The sequence below is a fragment of the Mustelus asterias genome, chromosome 8 (assembly GCF_964213995.1).
Source record: "Mustelus asterias chromosome 8, sMusAst1.hap1.1, whole genome shotgun sequence".
In the NCBI taxonomy this organism is placed as follows: Eukaryota; Metazoa; Chordata; class Chondrichthyes; order Carcharhiniformes; family Triakidae; genus Mustelus; species Mustelus asterias.
This window is the reverse complement of record NC_135808.1, coordinates 59,003,405-59,023,170: the sequence shown is the minus strand read 5'-3', so window position 1 is coordinate 59,023,170 and position 19,766 is coordinate 59,003,405. Positions and strand designations below refer to the sequence as shown.

The 19,766-nt window shown below is 43.6% G+C and overlaps 1 protein-coding gene and 1 long non-coding RNA gene across 2 annotated transcripts in view; one reads left to right on the top strand and one right to left on the bottom strand.

The window, feature by feature from the left end:
* astn1 (astrotactin 1) overlaps positions 1-19,766 on the top strand; it is a 2,581,734-nt gene that overhangs the window by 1,844,473 nt on the left and 717,495 nt on the right. The window lies entirely within an intron of this gene.
* The window catches only part of LOC144497185 (uncharacterized), a 57,061-nt gene continuing 41,683 nt past the window's right edge, over positions 4,389-19,766 (bottom strand). The window contains exon 3 of the long non-coding RNA XR_013498524.1: positions 4,389-4,485. This is a non-coding gene — a long non-coding RNA (uncharacterized LOC144497185). The remainder of the gene's footprint in view (positions 4,486-19,766) is intronic.

Sequence of the window (19,766 nt, the reverse complement as noted above, 5' to 3'; positions counted from 1 at the left end):
CCACCCAGGGAAAAAGCTTCTGACTATCTACTCTGTCCATGCCTCCCATAATCTTGTAGACTTCTATCAGTTCGCCCCTCAACCTCCGTCGTTCCAGTGAGACCAAACCAAGTTTCTCCAACCTCTCCTCATAGCTAATGCCCTCCATATCAGGCAACATCCTGGTAAATCTTTTCTGTACTCTCTCCAAAGCCTCCACATCCTTATCAAACAGTTTGATAATTTAGCTACAGTGGAGGGAGAAGTCAAGAACTGAAGGGTGACATGGTTATTTCTACTCTGGCCAACCTTCTCTAATTCCTTCTAAATTCACAATATCATTCAACATGATTTTTCTTTTCTCTGTATCCTCATGTATTAACATCAAGCTTCATCATGCCATCCCCTACTATAATTATTCTTCTCAAGTAGCTCAAAATTTGGAATCCCTTAACACTCAAAAGAGAGTGCAAAGGAGGTTCACCAGGATATTGCCTGGTCTTGAGGGCATTGGCTATGAGGAGAGGTTGAATAAACTAGGATTGTTTTTACTGGAAAGATGGAGGCTGATGGGAGACCTGATAGAGGTCTACCACATTTTTAGAGGCATAGACAGGATAGTCAGAGAGGCTTTTTCCCAGGGTGGAAATGTCAATTACAAGGGGGCACAGGTTCAAGGTGAGAGGGGGGATGTTTAAGGGAGATGTGTGGGGGAAGTTTTTCATGCAGAGAGTGGTGGGTGCCTGGGACACACTGCCAGAGGAGGTGGTGGAAGCAAGCATAGTAGCAACATTTAAGAGGCACCTGGATGGGTACATGAAAAGAGAGGCAATAGAGGAATACATACCGAGTAAGGGCAGAAGGTTTTTTTTTTAGTTTAATTAGGGCATCATGATCGACACAGGCTTGGAGGGCTGAAGGGCCTGTTCCTGTGCTGTACTTTTCTTTGTTCTTTGTTCTCTTGTACTCCCATTCTTGCTTTCCTTTCACAATCTACTTTCCTTTCAACCCATGGCTTGATCCGTCTAATCTCTTTCTTACCATTTTGGTCGGTTTGAAAGTATTGGCTCTTCACCTGGGTTTCTCTACCTTTTAAATTAAAAACTCACAGGCATTGTTCCTTCTGTTTGGATGTTGGTGAAGTGACTCCTTCACAGTCAATCCCTGTGATTCCCCATGCTCCGAACATCTCAGCTGAAATAGGCCTGGCTTTTAATAGATGGAAGAAACACATCAGTTCCAAATTTCACACCATGCTACTGGGCAAACTAAAACTTTAAAAGGTTGCAAAAGGTACTCAATGATTGGTTAATTTACTTTTGTTTAGAGCCCAGCTATCTTTTTCTTTCTAACTTTGTAAGAGTCTGCAAAAAGGACAAGCTCTCTAGTTTTATGAGACGTAATATAGCTTGTTCTGTTCAAACATGCATGCAAGCACTGCTGCTTCAGAAGACATTGGGGCCTCAGTGGCTGTTTATTATTCTGTCTGCCAGTAGAATTCTTGTTCTCCTCTCTGTCAGCCATGTCATCTCCATGTATTAAACTGCATGAAGTGACAATTATCTGTGTGAGTCGGAGGAACAGGAGGCTGTTGTACACTTGCCATTTCTGAGCTCTTTATCTCAGTGCAGAGGTTTAAGCTATTCCTGTCACAGAGAAAAATGGAAATCTCTCCGAGCAGCAAATTGGCTCGTCCCACCACTGTCCTTACTATAGTTGTCAGGAACTCACGGCAGGTTTTCTGTGTCTTTCGTAAAAAAGCACCGTTGAAGTAGTGTATGCTGTTGCGGGTGAATGGAGCAGCTACAATTTGCCAAAAAATCTTTATCAGTAAGGACTTGATTTGATTTATTATTGTCACATTTATTGGGATACAGTGAAGATTATTATTTCTTGCGCGCTATACAGACAAAACATACGGTTCATAGAGTACAAAGGAGATAAGGAAAAGGACAGGTTGCAGAATGCAATGTGACAGTCACAACTAGGATGTAGAGAAAGATATGGTAGGTCCACTCAAAAGTCTGATAGCAGCAGGGAAGAAGCTGCTCTTGAGTCGGTTGGTACGTGATCTCAGACTTCTGTATCCTTTTCCCGATGGAAGAAGGTGGATGAGAGTATGTCCAGGGTGCGTAGGGTCCTTGATTATGCTGGCTGCTTTTCCAAGGCAGCGGGAAGTGTAGATGGAGTCAATGGATAGGAGTTGCACTGATAAAGAATATTTTCATTAGCTGAGTTTATAGTTTCTTTTCCAAAAAGGTACAGGAAAAAAATATCAGATTAGCCGTAGAACAAAGTCCTATATTCAAACTGTCATTCTGCAATGCAATGCTGAATGGTGACTGATTGTCCAAAACACTAAAATAGACATGAACCATGTACCAACATCAAATGGAAGAAATTTGTTCCCTTATACCTGGTATTTACAGAAAATTGAGATGCATGTTAATAATCCTGCCCTGAATGGATGGGAATACACACAATAGCAGTACAGTGCCTATGATAGTGAGGTATTAGTTCTATCATCGGTTGCTCCCAAAAATAAACAGTCATAAATTTTTGATTTGATTTGATTTATTATTGTAACATGTATTGATATACAGTGAAAAGTATTGTTTATTGCACGCTATACAGACAAAGCATACCATTCATAGAGAAGGAAACGAGAGAGTGCAGAATGTAATGTTACAGTCATAGCCAGGGTGTAGAGAAAGATCAACTTAATGTGAGGTACGTCCATTCAACAGTCTGATGGCAGCAGGGAAGAAGCTGTTCTTGAGTCGGTTGGTACATGTCCTCAGATATTTGTATTTTTTCCCAGTGGAAGAAGGTGGAAGAGCGTATGTCCAGGGTGTGTGGGGTCCTTGATTTTGCTGGCTGCTTTTCCGAGGCAGCGTGAAGTGTCGACAGTGTCAATGGATGGGATGCTGGTTTGAGTGATGAACTGGGCTTCATTCATGACCCTTTATAGTTTCTTGCAGTCTTGGACAAAGCAGGAGTCATACCTTGCTGTGATGCAACCAGAAAGAATGCTTTCTATGGTGTATCTGTAAAAGGTGCCAAGAGTCGTAGCTGACATGCCAAATTTCCTTAGTCTTCTGAGAAAATAGAGGCGTTGGTGGGCTTTCTTAACTAGGAGGATGGTGATCTGGACACCTAAAAACTTGAACCTCTCGACCATTTCTACTTGGTCCCCATTGATATAAGAATCATAGAATTCCTACAGTACAGAACGAAGCCATTCAGCCCATCGAACCTATACTGACCACATCCCACTCAGGGCCGATTCCCACCATTTACCCTGCTAATCCCCCTGACAGTAGGGTCAATTTAGCATGGCCAATCAACCTAACCCGCACATCTTTGGACTGTGAGAGGAAACCGGAACACCCGGAGAAAACCCACGCAGGCACGGAGAGAAAGTGTAAACTCCACACAGACAGTCACCCGAGGCTGGAAAAGGTACAGAGGAGATTCACCAGGCTGTTGCCTGGGCTGGAACATTTCAGCCATGGAGAGAGGTTGGCTAGGCTGGGGTTGTTTTCCTTGGAGCAGAGAAGGCTGAGGGGGGACTTGATTGAGATGTATAAAATTATGAGGGACACAAAGTGTTAGGGTAGATGGGAAGAAACTTTTCCCCTTAGTAGAGGGGTCAATAACCAGGGGCAAAGAGATAAGTTAAGGAGCAGAAGATTTAGAGGGGATTTGAGGAAATCTTTTTCATCTAGAGGGTGGTGGGAACCTGGAACTCAGTGTCTGAAAGGGTGATAGAGGCAGGAACCCTCACATCATTTAAGAAGCATTTAGATGAGCACTTGAAATGCCAAAGCATACAAGGCTATGGACCAAGTGCTGTAAAGTGTGATTAGAACAGATAGGTGCTTTATAGCCAGCATAGACACGATGAGCTGATGGGCCTCTATCTGTGCTGTAAAATCCTTTGGGTGGGATTTTCCAGCCATGCTTTCCCCAAGACTAGAAAATCCTGCCCGAGGTCAATGGACCGTTGCATGGTCCACCCCTCCACCACCCGCTACGATTCCCACGGCGTGCGGGATGGGAAAATTCCACCCAATGACTCTATCTATTACCATATCCTGTAACAACATGGTCTGGCACATCACTTTCTCCATTTCCACCAATTTATGAGATTGACAGTGCTTTAGGACTGGTATCAGGCATATCAGAGAAAGGAATTTGTTTTGTAAATCCACAATGTGACTACCTCGCATACTAAACAAAAGCGGTATGCTGTAGACAGAATTAAACAACAAGTAGATCAGAGTAAAACCCAGCCATCCTCCCCTAGCCAGGCAAGAATGGTAGTCAGAAATCAGAAAACCAACAAATGGAGGAGAATCCATGAAGATCCCTCACCTCAGCCACAAGGGAAGTTAGAACACCAATGCACGGCCCGAGGCTGAAATGGTTGCAAACACCTTCCCGAATGATCCCATTTGGCCTCTTCCCGAATAAGTGAGCCAGTGATGCTAGTCTCCAGCCAGTCTACATGACGACAGGAAGCAGCAGAATGCATGAGACATGGAAAAAAGGTTAGTGGCTCAGGTAATATACCCTGGCTGGTCATGCACCAAAAGAAGGCACACTACTCAACAGCCACCCCAGTGCCGCTTGACACTGGCATCTTTACAAGGAGGAATGGGAACATCAATTAATGTGACAGCACCTCCGAGCTCTGTGAATTCTGCCACCATGAAGGACAAGAGTGGTAATATCATACAAACTCCATCACCTGTATGTTCTGCTCTAATTCGCACATCATCCTGAATTGGATGTATATTGGCATTTATTGATGGTTGTGTTAATATCCTGAAATTCCCAACCTCCCATCACCTTGGCAGCACCATCAGCACATGGACTGAGCAGCTCTCGGAGAAGGCTCATAACCCATCTATGGGAACGAGTTAACAAATGTGTCTTGCCAGCATTGCTTATATCCTCAAAACAAATTCTCTAAAGAAGAGGCACATCAGGCTGGAGAGTGCCAGTTGGGAGTACATTATCTGTGGTTTTTCCAAGCATTCAGCATTTCCCAGTTTTATCTTTTTATTGAGTTACTCGGGAATCGATTAACTTTTTGCGAGTCAGTGAATTGGGTTAAAATGATTTTGCAGTTTATTATCACATTCTCGTAGACCCAGTTTTATTCATGACTGTTGGCTGAATTTTCACCGTGGAGTGGAATCCCAGAAGCTGAGTTTCTTTTTATTTGGGTACATTTTGATACTTTATTTCTATTCAAAAAAGCCAATTCAGATTAAATCCAATCATAGTCCCCACATGAGGGACAAACCAGATCTAAGCTGACAAGACAAGGCTTTGTATCCCATCTTGGGCTCGGTCAAATAATATCCAAGCCGACAGGATGAAGCATGACATCCCCTCCCAGGCTTGATCTAATGCTTCATCTTAGCCAAAAGGCCGAGATGGCTTTCAAAAATTACATCAGGTAAAGTCTCAGTTTTACCTCATCAGCTGCCTTGATCCTTTACTCTACCCTTGCCTGGTCAAACCATGATCGTAGGCGTCAGCACACCCAGAGTGCAATGGGCATGCCTCATCCTCTGTCTGAACATGGATTCACCCCTTTTCAGATCAGGAACTCACCTCCAGTGGGGAACTGATCAGACTGAAGAGTTTCACGTGGATGACCTCTTAACTGGCTTGTCCAATTAAGGATAGCGCGTGGGCTATGGAAGCTGAAGAACCAGTCACAGGGCTTCCAGCTTCAGAAATGCACACTGCTGCAGACAGGGTAAGGAACAGCCTCAACAAGAAGGTGCCCTCTCAGTCACCTCTTCAAATCCTTACGTAGCAACACAGCGAAAGCAGCCAGACCACCACTATGGAGGGGAGAGATGGAAAACCCCCTTCTACAGAGTACCCTCATACAGGCAGACACAGAAAGCTTGTCAACCAGCCTGAAGTACTGGTTTCCTCTTTTCCCAGCTGTCACTGGGCGCGTGGCTCCACATAGTTAATCTGCATCCCCTCCCCCACCCCCGTTGCTTTGGGAAACTGCAAAATCCCAATTGGTCTCCAAAACTTGCCATTAACAATGCTTTTAATGAGTTTAAATGCCTGCCCAGCTCATGACCTTTCTCAGCCCTGAAACCACCTACCCCCAAAGTGACCAGCACCAAGAACAGCATCCTGAAGCCGACCTGCCAGCCAATGCCAGTATTTTTGGAGGCTCCCCTCCATCTCCCGCATCTCTGACCTGACCCTTGGGAGGGGGAAGCCCCAAAAATTCAGCCCGATGTGCTTGCAAAAGGAATAAGAGAACCATTGAAAATGCTGAGTGGAGGATGCCAGTCTAAGTCCGCCTCAGTGAGAGAGTCAATACACAAAATGCTGGAAATACTGAGTAAGTAATCTGGCAAAATCTGTGGAGAGAGAATCAGAGCAAACGCTTCAGGTCGATGATCTTTTCTCAGACCTCTCCGTAGATACTGCCTTGACTTTGAGCTTTATCTGTTTTTATTTTGGATTTTCGGTATCCACGTTGTTGATTTTTTCAGTGTGAAAGTGCTTGAGCACTTTGCTTGTAGAATTCTATCCTAATGGTTTAAACCTGATTGGAGCAAGCTGCTCTTGAGATACCCATTGTTTAATGGATGCTTAATAACAGTGTAATGTAGCCAGTGATGTGAGTAATGTGCTTATTGAAGCATGTAATAGTTGCTGATCAAATGCATTTACTGAATCCGATGACTTAATTCTCACCTCCCAGCAGATTGCTTGGTTGGAATTGTCAGTAGCTTTAATAATAATGAAATGAATGCATGGGTATTAGCTGTGTTTATTAATCCTTTGTTTTTTTTTATAATGTTTTAATATACATTAGGTAGATTGTCAAATAATCTGTTTATAATGAGTTTGATGGTTCTACAATAGTATTTGCCCAGGCAGTGGTTCTAAATTATTTGATGAATGGACTTCCAAACAAATTGGCAATCGGCAGCACACTAATGGGAATGAGCATTATTCTCGACCCACTGTAGCTTGTACTTATATCTGACATAGGGATGCTTGAGAGCCAGTGAAAAGGAACTTTTCCTCGTATTTGACCTCTGCCTTACCTACAATAGGAGTGCAGAGGCATTTTAATGTCCTTGTTGTACCATCAAATGTTGTAAGGTGTTGGGCATAGTTCAATAGGTCTTATTAAGGTAATTGTGGCCTTAGGTAGTTCAATCGTAAGTATTTATTAACTATTACTAACTATGTAATAAAAGCTCAAACGAGGAGCTGTCTCCATGCTTTCTTCTACACTTGTCTCTGTCCAACACTACACTGACCCCTAAGTCCAGGTCATGTGTTCTCTTACATCACTGTACTCTGTCCCACACTATCCCTTTATGTACTACACTCGATCTATGTCCAACATATCTATATCCAAGTTATCCCAGTTTACCCCATGTAGTTACATTATTAGTACTATCCCATCTTCAAAACCTTCTCCCCACCCCAATTCCCCTCAAGTCACTGAGTTCATAGGTTCAGACTTTCTGGAGGCCTTATAACCCTTCCATGTCTTGTTCTCACAATTGTCGGAGGAGCGGTAAGCTCTGTTGCTGCAAGTAAATTTTGTGGAATAGGAGGTTGTGCTGGCATCTGGATGTCTTTGCATTCTCTTTTTCCATAGTCTAGCATTGAATCGCACTTTGTCAAGTCCCCAGTGTAGTGATAGTTTATCCTGCCCTTTATTAGGAGATGAACCCTGGGTTCACGTTAATCGTATTTTTTTCCCTTTCTTCCTTTGTGTAACTCACTGTGACACATGCAGGATGGAAGATGGCCCTTTCAGTTGTGAAGCTGTTACGTGGGAGTCAGCTCACCTTTGCATTTGGCTGTGTGGTGTTCTGTTGTCAATGGATAGCTGCTACTCAGTTCCAGCATTGTTTGTGGCAATGATTTTTGATTTGATTTGATTTGATTTATTATTGTCACATGCATTAACATACAGTGAAAAGTATTGTTTCTTGCGCACTATACAGACAAAACATACCTTTATAGAGAAGGAAATGAGAGAGTGTAGAATGCAGGGTTACAGTCATAGCTAGGGTGTGGAGAAAGATCATCTTAATGCAAAGTAAGTCCATTCAAAAGTCTGACAGCAGCAGGGAAGAAGCTGTTCTTGAGTCAGTTGGTACATGACCTCAGACTTTTGTATCGTTTTCCCGAAGGAAGAAGGTGGAAGAGAGAATGTCCTGGGTGCATGGGGTCCATAATTATGCTGGCTGCTTTGCCGAGGCAGCGGGAAGTGTAGACAGAGCCAATGGATGGGAGGCTGGTCTGCGTGGTGGATTGGGCTACATTCATGACCTTTTGTAGTTCCTTGTGGTCTCGGGCAGAGCAGGAGCCATACCAAGCTGTGATACAACCAGAAAGAATGCTTTATAGGGTGCATCTGTAAAAGTTGATGAGAGTCGTAGCTGACATGCTAAATTTCCTTAGTCTTCTGAGAAAGTAGAGGTATTGGTGGGCTTTCTTAACTATAGTGTCAGCATGGGGGCACCAAACAGGTTGTTGGTGATCTGGACACCGAAAAACTTGAAGCTCTCGACCCTTTCTACTTCGTCCCTGTTGATGTAGACAGGGACATGTTCTCCTTTACGCTTCCAGAAGTCAATGACAATCTCCTTTGTTTCGTTGACATTGATGGAGAGATTATTGGTGCCGCACCAGTTCACCAGATTCTCTATCTCATCCCTGTACTGTGTCTCATCATCCTTTGAGATCTGACCCACTATAGTGGTGTCGTCAGCGAACTTGAAAATTGAACTGGAGGGGAATTTGGCCACACAGTCATAGGTATAAAAGGAGTATAGCCAGGGGCTGAGAACACAGCCTTGTGGGACACCGGTGTTGAGGATGATCGTGGAGGAGGTGTTGTTGCCTATCCTCACTGATTGTGGTCTGTGAGTTAGGAAGTTCAGGATCCAGTCACAGAAGGAGGTGCCGAGGCCCAGGCCACGGAGTTTGGAGATGAGTTTCGTGGGAATAACAGTGTTGAAGGCTGGGCTGTAGTCAATGAATAGCAGTCAGACATAGGTGTCCTTGTTATCTAGGTGTTCCAGGGTTGAGTGCAGGGCCAGGGAGATGGCGTCTGCTGTGGACCTGTTGCGGCAGTTGGCAAACTGTAGTGGATCCAGGTAGTCCGGGACGCTGGAATTGATTCGTGCCATGACTAACCTTTCGAAGCACTTCATAATGATGGATGTCAAAGCCAGTGGCCGATAGTCATTAAGGCACACGGCTTGGTTTTTCTTAGGTACCGGAATGATGGTCGTCTTCTTGAAGATGTCATGCAGGCTGGAGATTGCAGTATCTGCTCTGTGGTCTCAGCGTGCTCCACTGGCATTAGAGTTGGGAGTTGATGCCCTTCTCATGGCTAGTTCCTCTCTTGGTTGTCATCTACTTGAGGAGTTGCAATAACAAGGCTAATTAAGGCTAATTAGCTATTAAGTCTAATGGAATGCTACCCTTTATTACACGAGAAATTTAATGTAAAAATAAAGATAAAAGCAAAATACTGCAGATTTGGAATCTTGAACAAAAACAGAAAAGGCAGGAAAATCTCAGCGGGTCTGTGGAGACTTGATTTGATTTGATTGAGTGAGCCCAGATGACCCTTTGTCAGAACCCAAAGACAAAATAAAGAGTCAAAATAAAAATATGTTTCAGTTATACAGGGCATTGGTGGGACTGCATCTTGAATACTTTCTGCAGTTTTGTTGCATTTAAAGAGGAATGTAAATGTTTTGGAGGTGATTTAGAGGAGGTTTATTAGATTGATACCTGGAATGAGTGGGTTGCCTTATAAGGATAGGTTCGATAGGCTGGGCTTGATTCCATTGGAGTTTAAAAGAGAAGGAAGTCATAGAGGTTTATAGCATGGAAACAGGCCCTTCGGCCAACTTGTCCAAGCCGTCCATTTTTTTAACCATTAAGCTAGTTCCAATTGCCCGCGTTTGGCCCAGATCTCTCTATACCCATCCTACCCATGTGTTGTGGGGCAATTAAAGAAATGGTTACCTGGCACACAAAATGGTTGCCTGGCACACAAAATAGTTACCTGGGAAGGAACATTAAACAGGCACTGGCTTTTAGCACAGACAAGTTACTTAAAGTTAAAACATGCAGTAACCGAAATGCTGCAGGAAGCTAGTCAGAGCTTGAGGCACTTTAAGAGAAGGGCAGACCCAGAAACAATAAGACTGATAATAAGATCAGCCACAGATGGGAACATAAATACATAAATGCAACAAAACCAATCACTGAATGTATAGATCGAAACCAGTCATTGATAGAGGAAATGTATCCATTCTATGAACAATGCTATGTTAACTGCCCATGTCTGTACCTGTCTGATTGTAACGATGTGTTAACTATCGATCACCATGATCTGTCTACTCAACTATAACGATGTGTTAAACGGCTAATGTCCGGACTGCCTATTGTCTAAAAGGTATAAAAATGATCAACTACCATTATTATTGAGAAGGTAGCTGCCAATTACTGCGGAGTACCAGTGCTTTCTCCCCGAAGCTTCATGTCCGAACTAAAACTGTATTGTTGAACCTCCAGTCTGACTCCGGTATAACACCATGTAATTGTCTGAATGCTTTTTAAAAGACAAATTTGTACCCGCCTCTTCTACTACCTTTGGCAGCTCGTTCCAGACACTCACCACCCTCTGTGTGAAAAAAGTGCTCCTCTGGAAACTTTTTGTATCTTCCCCCCTCACCTTAAAACTATGCCCTCTAGTTTTAGACTCCCCTACTTTTGGGAAAAGATGTTGACAATCTAACTGATCAATGCCCCTCATTATTTTATAGACCTCTATAAGATCACCCCTAAGTCTCTTATGCTCCAGGGAAAGAAAATCCCAGTTTATCTAACCTCTCCTTATAACTCAAACGATCAAGTCTTGAAAGCATATAAGATCCTGAACAGTCTCGATGGAGATAGATAGATTCTTGTCAGGCAAGTGAATCAGAAGTTTTGGGGATTGATGGGAATGTGGAATTTGAAACACAAACAGATCAGCCAGATCTTGTTGAGTGGCAGAGCAGGCTTGAGGGACTGAATGGCCTACTTCTGCTCCTTCTTGTATGATTGTATATCTGAGTGGTTGGCTGATCCAACCAATGATGGACTTCTGGCACCTATAATGAAAATGGACAAAAACTGCTCTGCAAAGAGAGAAGCCAATTCAGAGCTGAAGTTCCAGTTGAGAGAATCCTTCTTGTTGGGGCTCTGGGGAACTTGAAGTTCTGTATAATTTGTGACATTGGCTGTTTTGCCATTGTCTGCTGTTTGGTGAGATTCAGGGCTCCGCAGGCACCTCTGCTCAAGAGAAAAAAGGATTGGTTATGGATGACATGTATCAGCTCAATGAGTTGTTTCCTGCCATACCTTAATGGTTCCAGAATCATGCCTTCCCCAGGCCCATAAAGTGGTATGTCTGCTATTTGATGCCAGAAGTTTCTCAGCCACAGCTCTTTTGTCTGGTAGGACCATAACAGTGGCTTTCATGTTCAAACTAAAGTTTGTCGGGATATAGGAAGGAATAAAGGAGGAGTCTCTGGGTCCATGTCAGGCTTCAGTAAAACGGTTTTATTTCCACATGCATGAGGGCGAATCAGCCCGGATCCAGTGAAGTCCAGTCTGTATCTTGGGCTGACTCTGAAGATACAAAGGCTGTACACATTACTTATACTGTTCTCTTGGGTCCAGGGTCTTGTAATACAGGATATCATTGATACAAATAGCTTGAATTGATTATAGCTGATTACATTAGGCGGGTCTATTGTCCTGGGTACTTCACGTTAATCGGTTAAGTCCACCTATCTTTGTCTATCTCTTTTGTGATGCAAAAGCGATGTGTGTGATAAATAGGTTTCGATGGTGTGATAACCGTTCTATCTCCCCAGTTTCTAGGAACAGTGATTTCTCTAGACTCAGTGGAGCCTTGCTAATCAGTATCGACCCTGCATTGTTCACCAAGGCCTTGAAATGATTTCACCTGTAACGTAACTATGTTGGCAGTCTGAGATGTTAATTTGTATGTCTGCCTGCAGTTATGGTGGACCCTGTGTTTTAACCCTTTCTTAGACATTCCTTTTCCTGCTGTTACATGCACACCCTGGATTTGCCCCAATACTGGATTCTGGTCTACTGCATCCACATTCCAGAACAAAAATCCAGGACCTCACCCAAGAAGCATGCTGTATGTCCACTTGGTGTGCTGTCTCGATCTCATGAATCCTCTTCGGATCTCCTCTGTATTTTGGTGTTTTGGCTTTGCACAGCTTCCTGAAGTGTCCAATTCAGTTACATTGAAAACATTGGGCTGAAATAGCTGGACATTGGCCATGCCTACGGGGCGCTTTGCTCCACAGCACTGGCATGGTTAGTCCACTGGTTGGTTAAGGTATTGTTCCATTTGGCCTGGAGTGCCCTGTCTCTGTGCTGTTTCACTGACTGGACAGTGAGGTTTACTTCGTACCATGGTTTGCTTTCTCCCCTTAATATGGCTCAGTGCTGCAAACAGATTTCAGATTGCAGACAATCTGGATAACCTTTTTAATGGTCTTCCTTCATTTGAAGTGTATCTGAGAGTGCACCATTCACCCGTCATATAACTATTCTATCCCCGATTTGCTCAGATTTCAAGCCACCATAATCACAGCCCTCAGTCATTTTCAACAGTTCATAAATGAAGGATCATTGAATCCCTACAGTACAGAAGGAGGCCATTCGACCCATCGAGTCTGTACCAACCACAATCCCACCAGGCCCTATTCCTGCAACCCCATGCATTTACCCTACTAATCCCCCTGACACTAAGGGGCAATTTACGATGGCCAATCAACCTAACCTGCACATCTTTGAACTGTGGGAGGAAACTGGAACACCCGGAGGAAACCCCACGCAGATAGGGGGAGAATGTGAAAACTCCACACAGACAGCAACCTGAGGCCGGAATTGAACCTGGGCCCCTCGTGCTGTGAGGCAGCAGTGCTAACCACTGTGCCACTGTGCCACACTCGGGAGTCGACAGGTTCTTCTGGTTGTTGGACACGTTGATTAAATTTAGCCCATTCAAGGATTTTGCAACTTCTGAGGTTAAAATAAGCATCAAATGATTTTAAAACTTCATCAAATTTTGCAGATGATTTATTGATTCCTTTTTTAGTTCCTCAGGCTAGTGTCCTAAGTCAAACCACCTTCAGCTGCTCCATCAATGTACTTCCTTCCATCATAAGGTCAAAAGTGGAATGTTCATTAAAGAATGTTCAGCACCATTCATGCCTCCTCAGATACTGAAATAGTTCATGTCCAAATGCAGCAAGACATGGACAATATCCAGACTTGGGATGACAAGTAGCAAGTAACATTCATGCCACACAAATGCCAGGCTTCAACAAAAGAGAACCTATCCATCACCCCTTGACATTCAGTGGCATTACCATCGCTGAATCCCCTACTGTCAACATCCTGGGAGTTACCATTGAACAGAAACTGAACTGGACTGGCCATATAAATACTGTGGCTACCGGAACAGCTCAGAGACTAGGACTCCTACAGCAAATAACTCACCTTCTGACTTCCCAAAGCCTGTCCACCATTGATAAGTCAGGAATATGATGGAATACTGTCCACTTGCCTGGATGAGTGCAGCTCTAACAACACTCAAGAAACTCTTCACCATCCAGGACAAAGCAGCCTGCGGAATTGGCACCCAAGTCACAAACATTCACTCTTTCTACCTCTGATGCACTGTAGTAGCAGAGTGCACCATCTACAAGATACACTGCAGGAACTCATCAAGGCTCCTGAGACAGTAAGTTCCAAATCCTTGACCATTACCATCTAGAGGGACAAGGGAAAGAAAGAGATGGTCACGCTATCACCTGGAAGTTCCCTTTTAAGTCACTCATGATCCTGACTTGGAAATATATCGCTGTTCCTTCACTGTTATTGTGTCAAAATCCTGGAGCTCCCTCCCTAAAACACGATAGGTGTACCTACACCACATGGACTGCAGTGGTTCAAGAAGGCAGCTCACCACCACGTTCGCAAGGGCAATTAGGGATGGGCAATATACGCTGGTCTAACCATCAATGTCCACAGCCCATGAATGAATTTAAAAAACATATTGACTTGATTTGATATATTTGATTTATTATTGTCAAATGTATTGGTATGCAGTATTGTTTCTTGCGCGCTACACAGACAAAGCATACTGTTCGTCGATTACATAGGGCAGAAGAAAAGGATATTGTCAGCTATCAGACCTACCAAATAATGCAGTATGTTAATTTGTTCAGCTTTTGTATTTTCATCCAAACCTGAATCAATCCTGTATTTAAGAAATCTCTTACTCAAGAGACCCCAGTCTTACTATTGATGTGGACCTTGATTAAGTTCAATTTGATCTCGAAGTGTGGATTTCTGACCTATGGTTAAAACTTTTAAATTCCTGCTTTGAGTGGATTCTGAAAATCCAAGATGGAACCGTCATACACTTCCACACAAAGGGTTTTCCCATACTTGCCAGTCATAGTGGGTCCCCAGTAATAGAGTTCATGATCCCAATGTTCAATTTTTTCCAACAATAGCTATCTGGATCAATTGATTAGAATCTTCCCCACTTTAGTACAATGTTCTCAGGTCTTAGAGGCATCAAGTCACAGCTTTTGCTGTGTTTTTAAAGCTGTCTACTGAGTTGTGATTAATTTTTAATTAATTAAATTTTTTTTGTTCTGAGCAATCTCGGCCACCACTTGTTTAGCTGTGCAGACTCAGGAACTGGGTTTTTCAGACTGAAATTTAAATGGCAATTTCTGACCTCGGTAATACTTAATCTTTTTTAGGGCTTGTGTTGCGTAGGAATTTATAATTTTTAGCTCACACACTGGGTATTGAAGCTGGACTTCCATGGGAATCAATGGAGTCTTCTACTGCAGTGAGGAATTCACTTTCTGTCTTCAGCTTCCAAGCCTTTCTTTGGTGCTTTTCTTTGAAGATTTCCATCTGTGCCTTTGTTTCTTGAGCTCTTCTTCAGGTCAGAGTGTGTCTTTGATTATTTTCAGGATTTTATTTTTTTCTGTGGTCTCTGTGAGGTTTTGATTTCTTCTATTCACTGCCACCATGTTGTAAGATGTATGGCAGAGTTCAGTAGATCTACTTAAGGTGTTTTTGTAGTCTTAGCTAGTTCAACAGTAAGTATTTATTAACTATTAGATACTATATACATCCGTGCAGTAAAAAATCTAAGCTTGAAGCTGTCTCCATGCTTGCTTCCACACAGGCCTCGGTGCAGATCAGGTGTTCTCTTACATCAGTGTGGGCGGTGCTGTACTCAGTTCCAAGTTAACCCTCTTTGTGCCAGACCCTTATATTACACCAACCACTCTCATAAGTCACTTTAATGCTGGTGCCCATTGAATTTGCATTGCAGGAGGCTGCTTGTCTTTGCGCTTCTAAATTCAGCTTTATTGTTCTACTGGCAGAATCGTAAACCCACAACTTTGCTAGATTTATGACTCTACTACCAAGTCAAGATAGTTGGGTTTGATAGTTCAGGTGGGAAGCCAATTCATGGACCAGACTCTGAGAAGCCAATAGCAAAATGGAAGACAGAGTAACAGCAGTTGTAACTCTCATGAGGATGTTTCAATGTACTGCAATGGTTGCCAGCAGATTTTGTGAATTATTTGACTGGGGTTAAGTGTTTGTAATTCTATATCAAATCCAGACTGCAACTGCTTAATATGTCTGGTGGATAGGATATTGGTATGTAGATAGGCTGGAAAATTGGGCGGGGATCCTGGATTCAGGATTCAATCCTGGACCGGGGAGCGGCGCGGGCTTGGAGGGCCGAAGGGCCTGTTCCTGTGCTGTATTGTTCTTTGTTCTTTGTCTGTATAGCAAGGATGGCAACATACCTAACCTTGATGACGCCTTAACAAAAAATGTTTAAAACTCAGCCTGTGTCTGAACATGGAGCTGAATTTTCATTTGGCTGCTGAGGTGGGGGTGGGACCGGAGCAGATGGGCAGCAATTTCTCAATGCCAGCTGTCAGTCTGGTCTCCTGCCACAGTCCCGCCTCTAAACAATTTTCATGGAAGTAGGATTGGGTAGTCAATTAGGCTAATTGAAGGATCTATTAAGGCCAATTTGCAAACGCCAACTCGAGTTTTACTGTTGACATGTGAGCGCCCCGCTGAGACTAACACAGGGCCAAGATCTGGAGGTGACCTCCCAAAGGCAGGTCATGAAACCCCGTCCCACACATACCATAGCCATTGAGACACAGTTACAGTTGTCCCACATGACAACAACCTGACAAAACCCTTGAGCTTTGACAAAGGGTCATCTGGACTCGAAGCGTCAGCTCTTTTCTCTCCCTACAGATGCTGCCAGACCTGCTGAGATTTTCCAGCATTTTCTCTTTTGGTGACAACCTGGCAGATGTGGCCTCTGCGATTTGGAAAATCTGCAAAGCTCTACAGAGGTCATCTCCATTTTTCCCCACCCACATTGGTAGCTCCTGCCTCTGACCATAAGGCTGCTAATCATAGAATCCCTACATTGAAGGCCATTTGGACCATCAAATGGAAAATCCTTACCCGAGCAGCTCATTGTGTATTGGAAAGGTGAGCTGCACGGCAACAATCACACCCAGCCTCTATCCCCGTAACCCCACATATTTACCCTGCTAATCCCCCGCCCACCAAGAGTCAATTCAGCGTGGCCAATTCACCTAACTTGCACATCTTTGGACTGTGGGAGGAAACCCATGCAGACACGGGAAGAACATGCAAACTCCACACAGTCACCCAAGGCTGGAATCGAACCCGGGTATCTGGCGCTGTGAGGCAGCAGTCTATCCCACCATGCCGCCCCAATCTCTGAGTGATGGACAGCCTCCTATTGGCCCTTCAGTTTTGTGAGCCTGCCCTCCACCCTTAATTGGAGGGGGCTTCCAGAAGGTGCCACTTGTTTGGTAGCCTCCTCAAAAATCACCTGGTGTTTTTTTTTGTTTATATCCAATTCAATCTAATCAAAGTCCAATTCAAAGTCTCAGCAAGTGAGACATTCCAGATCCAAGCTGACAAGACAGACTGACCACTTCCTGTCTTGGGCTTGATCTACATGATTCAAGCTGACTGGAGCAGGCATTGCACCTCCTCCCAGGCTTGATGTCATTTGCATCTTAGCCAAAAGGCCTAGATGCCGCTTTTAAAAATTGCATCAAATGAAGCCTAGTGTAACCTCATGACTTCAACCAAGTACAGGATGCCAAAACTACACTTGATCTTCGCCAAAAAGCCGAGAAGTGAAGGACCTGGTGGTTTTGACACTGGCAAACATGGGTTCCTGACCTGCATTCCCTCCTGACGGTGGGCTCAAGACCCACTGGTTAAAATCCGGCACACCCTTTTTGAAAAGTAGCTAAGTTTCTGTTTTTTTGGAAGCTGATCTTTAATGGAAGAAAGATGGATCAAAGCATGCCCACTTGTGTCAGGGGGGGCACCGCAGGGATTCCTCTGTTGCCAGCTTAAGTGCCACAGTATTGCAGGATTCTGTGCAAAATGTAAATGTTGGCTAATTTTAAGAACTGCTGTGGTGCCATTCCAGAATAATCCTCGGTCTCTGCAGGGCTGTGTGAATTAAGATTCCCTTTATCTTCATTGCACTTCCAACCGAGAAAACAATCGAGAAATCCCACTGAAACTAATTTAGCAGCCTTGGAATGCTGAAAACCCAGGTTTTAATTGTTCCATGTCTTTGCCTTGGCACTTCACATCATCTCTATTGTTTTTCACTCGTCTATATGCAAATCAGGACCAGGTTCCCAGCTCATTGTCAGACAAAGCATTGAAATCTCCAACTTTCAAATAATTCGAGCTGATTCAACACCCCATCAAATTTACGGTCAAAGGTTTCCATTTTTGTCTTTTAAAGATCATTTTGAAGAAAATGCGATCGAACAAAATCAGGTAGTGCCGTTCAATCGTGTGTCATTGGATTTTTAGTCGATTGAGACTGGCGTGATGCAAACTCCCTCTCTTAACAACTCATTGTTTCACACTTCAGAATGGCAGGCGCGAGATGGGAAAATGTCACCCTTGTGCATTAAGTGCTTTTTCTACTGAAATTTGTCTCAAGGTGGACAGTTGAGGTAGAATCATTTTGCTCTGCATCAAACCCTTATTACATTGGCCTGGGAGGGCTTTGTGGGGCAATGCACAGAAATCTTAACCCCCATGCATTTAACTTGTGCTGTGTGTGTCCTTTTCATTATGTGTCACACATCATGTGTCCTTGTTAGCATTGTTTATACTACCTCTCAGCCACGCAATGCCTCACCTACAAGAGCTTTATTCTACATTCTTAGCTTATGCTTGAAGCAGTAATGTTTTTGCAGCAGGTTGAATGGAGTTTTACTTTACGTTTAACTCTTATATTAACTGGTATGGGTGTGCTGATTTCTGGGAGAACTTTTCTCCTTCATTTATTTTATGCTTTACCTGACCTGGTATTCAACGATAGCCCAGGATTTGATCCCTAAATCCGACCTCACTCACTTTGATGAGTACAAAATAAGCTTTCTTGAAAACAGATGAATGAGAAAAATGTAATTCGCACCCATAAATTGTTCAATAGAGAGCATGCCCTCAGAGTTAATTTATTACACAGTAGACACATAACAAAACAGTGGACATTATGGCTGGAATTTTGCCACGGGAATTGGAGCGGGCGAGAGACAGATCTGGGAAGATCTGTTGACCTCGTACAGGATTTTATGGTTTCGGGAACGAGCGAGGCCGAAAAATCCAGCCCTATATGACTGATATCCTTTTTTTCAAAGAAAACGTGAACCAAAAAATCTTGAGTGGGCCGGTTTCTTTGATACACAGCTGATATACGTACGATGGCATAGTGGTTAGCACTGCTGCCTCACAGCGCCAGGGACCCGGGTTCGATTCCTACCTGTCTGCACATTCTCCCCATGTCTGCGTGTGTTTCCTCCGGGTGCCCCGGTTTCCGCCCACAGTCTAAAAGAAATGCTGGTTAGGTGCATTGGCCATGTTAAATTCTCCCTCAGTGTACCCGAACAGGTGCCGAAGTGTGGCGACTGGGGAATTCTTACTGTAACTTCATTGCAGTGTTAATGTAAGTCTAATTGTGACAATAATAAATAAAACTTTAAAGATACACAGAATGATTTGTCAATAAAATCAAATGATAGATTAATGATTGAATAACATTAATACGTTCATGTTTTCCATGTTTTTGAATGGTAGGAACACACTCTAGAAAATGTTTGAATAGGCCTTGGACCTGTGCAGATATTTCATGTAAAGGAACCCCATTGGTGAGTCTCAAATACAGTAAGAAGTCTCACAACACCAGGTTAATGTCCAACAGGTTTATTTGGTAGCAAAAGCCACTAGCTTTCGAAGCGCTGCCTGCAAAAGCGAGTGGCTTTTGCTACCAAATAAACCTGTTGGACTTTAACCTGGTGTTGTGAGGCTTCTTACTGTGTTTACCCCAGTCCAACGCTGGCATCTCCACATCATAAGTGTCAAATAGCTAATGGAGCATGTCACAACCCAGTCACACACACAAACCCAGTCACCACACAAACACTCCGCATTCAGGCATATACACCTGTGCACCCAAAGGTGCTCTTGCACAAACATACGCCTGCATACACACTCTGGCTGGTCTTACTGGATAA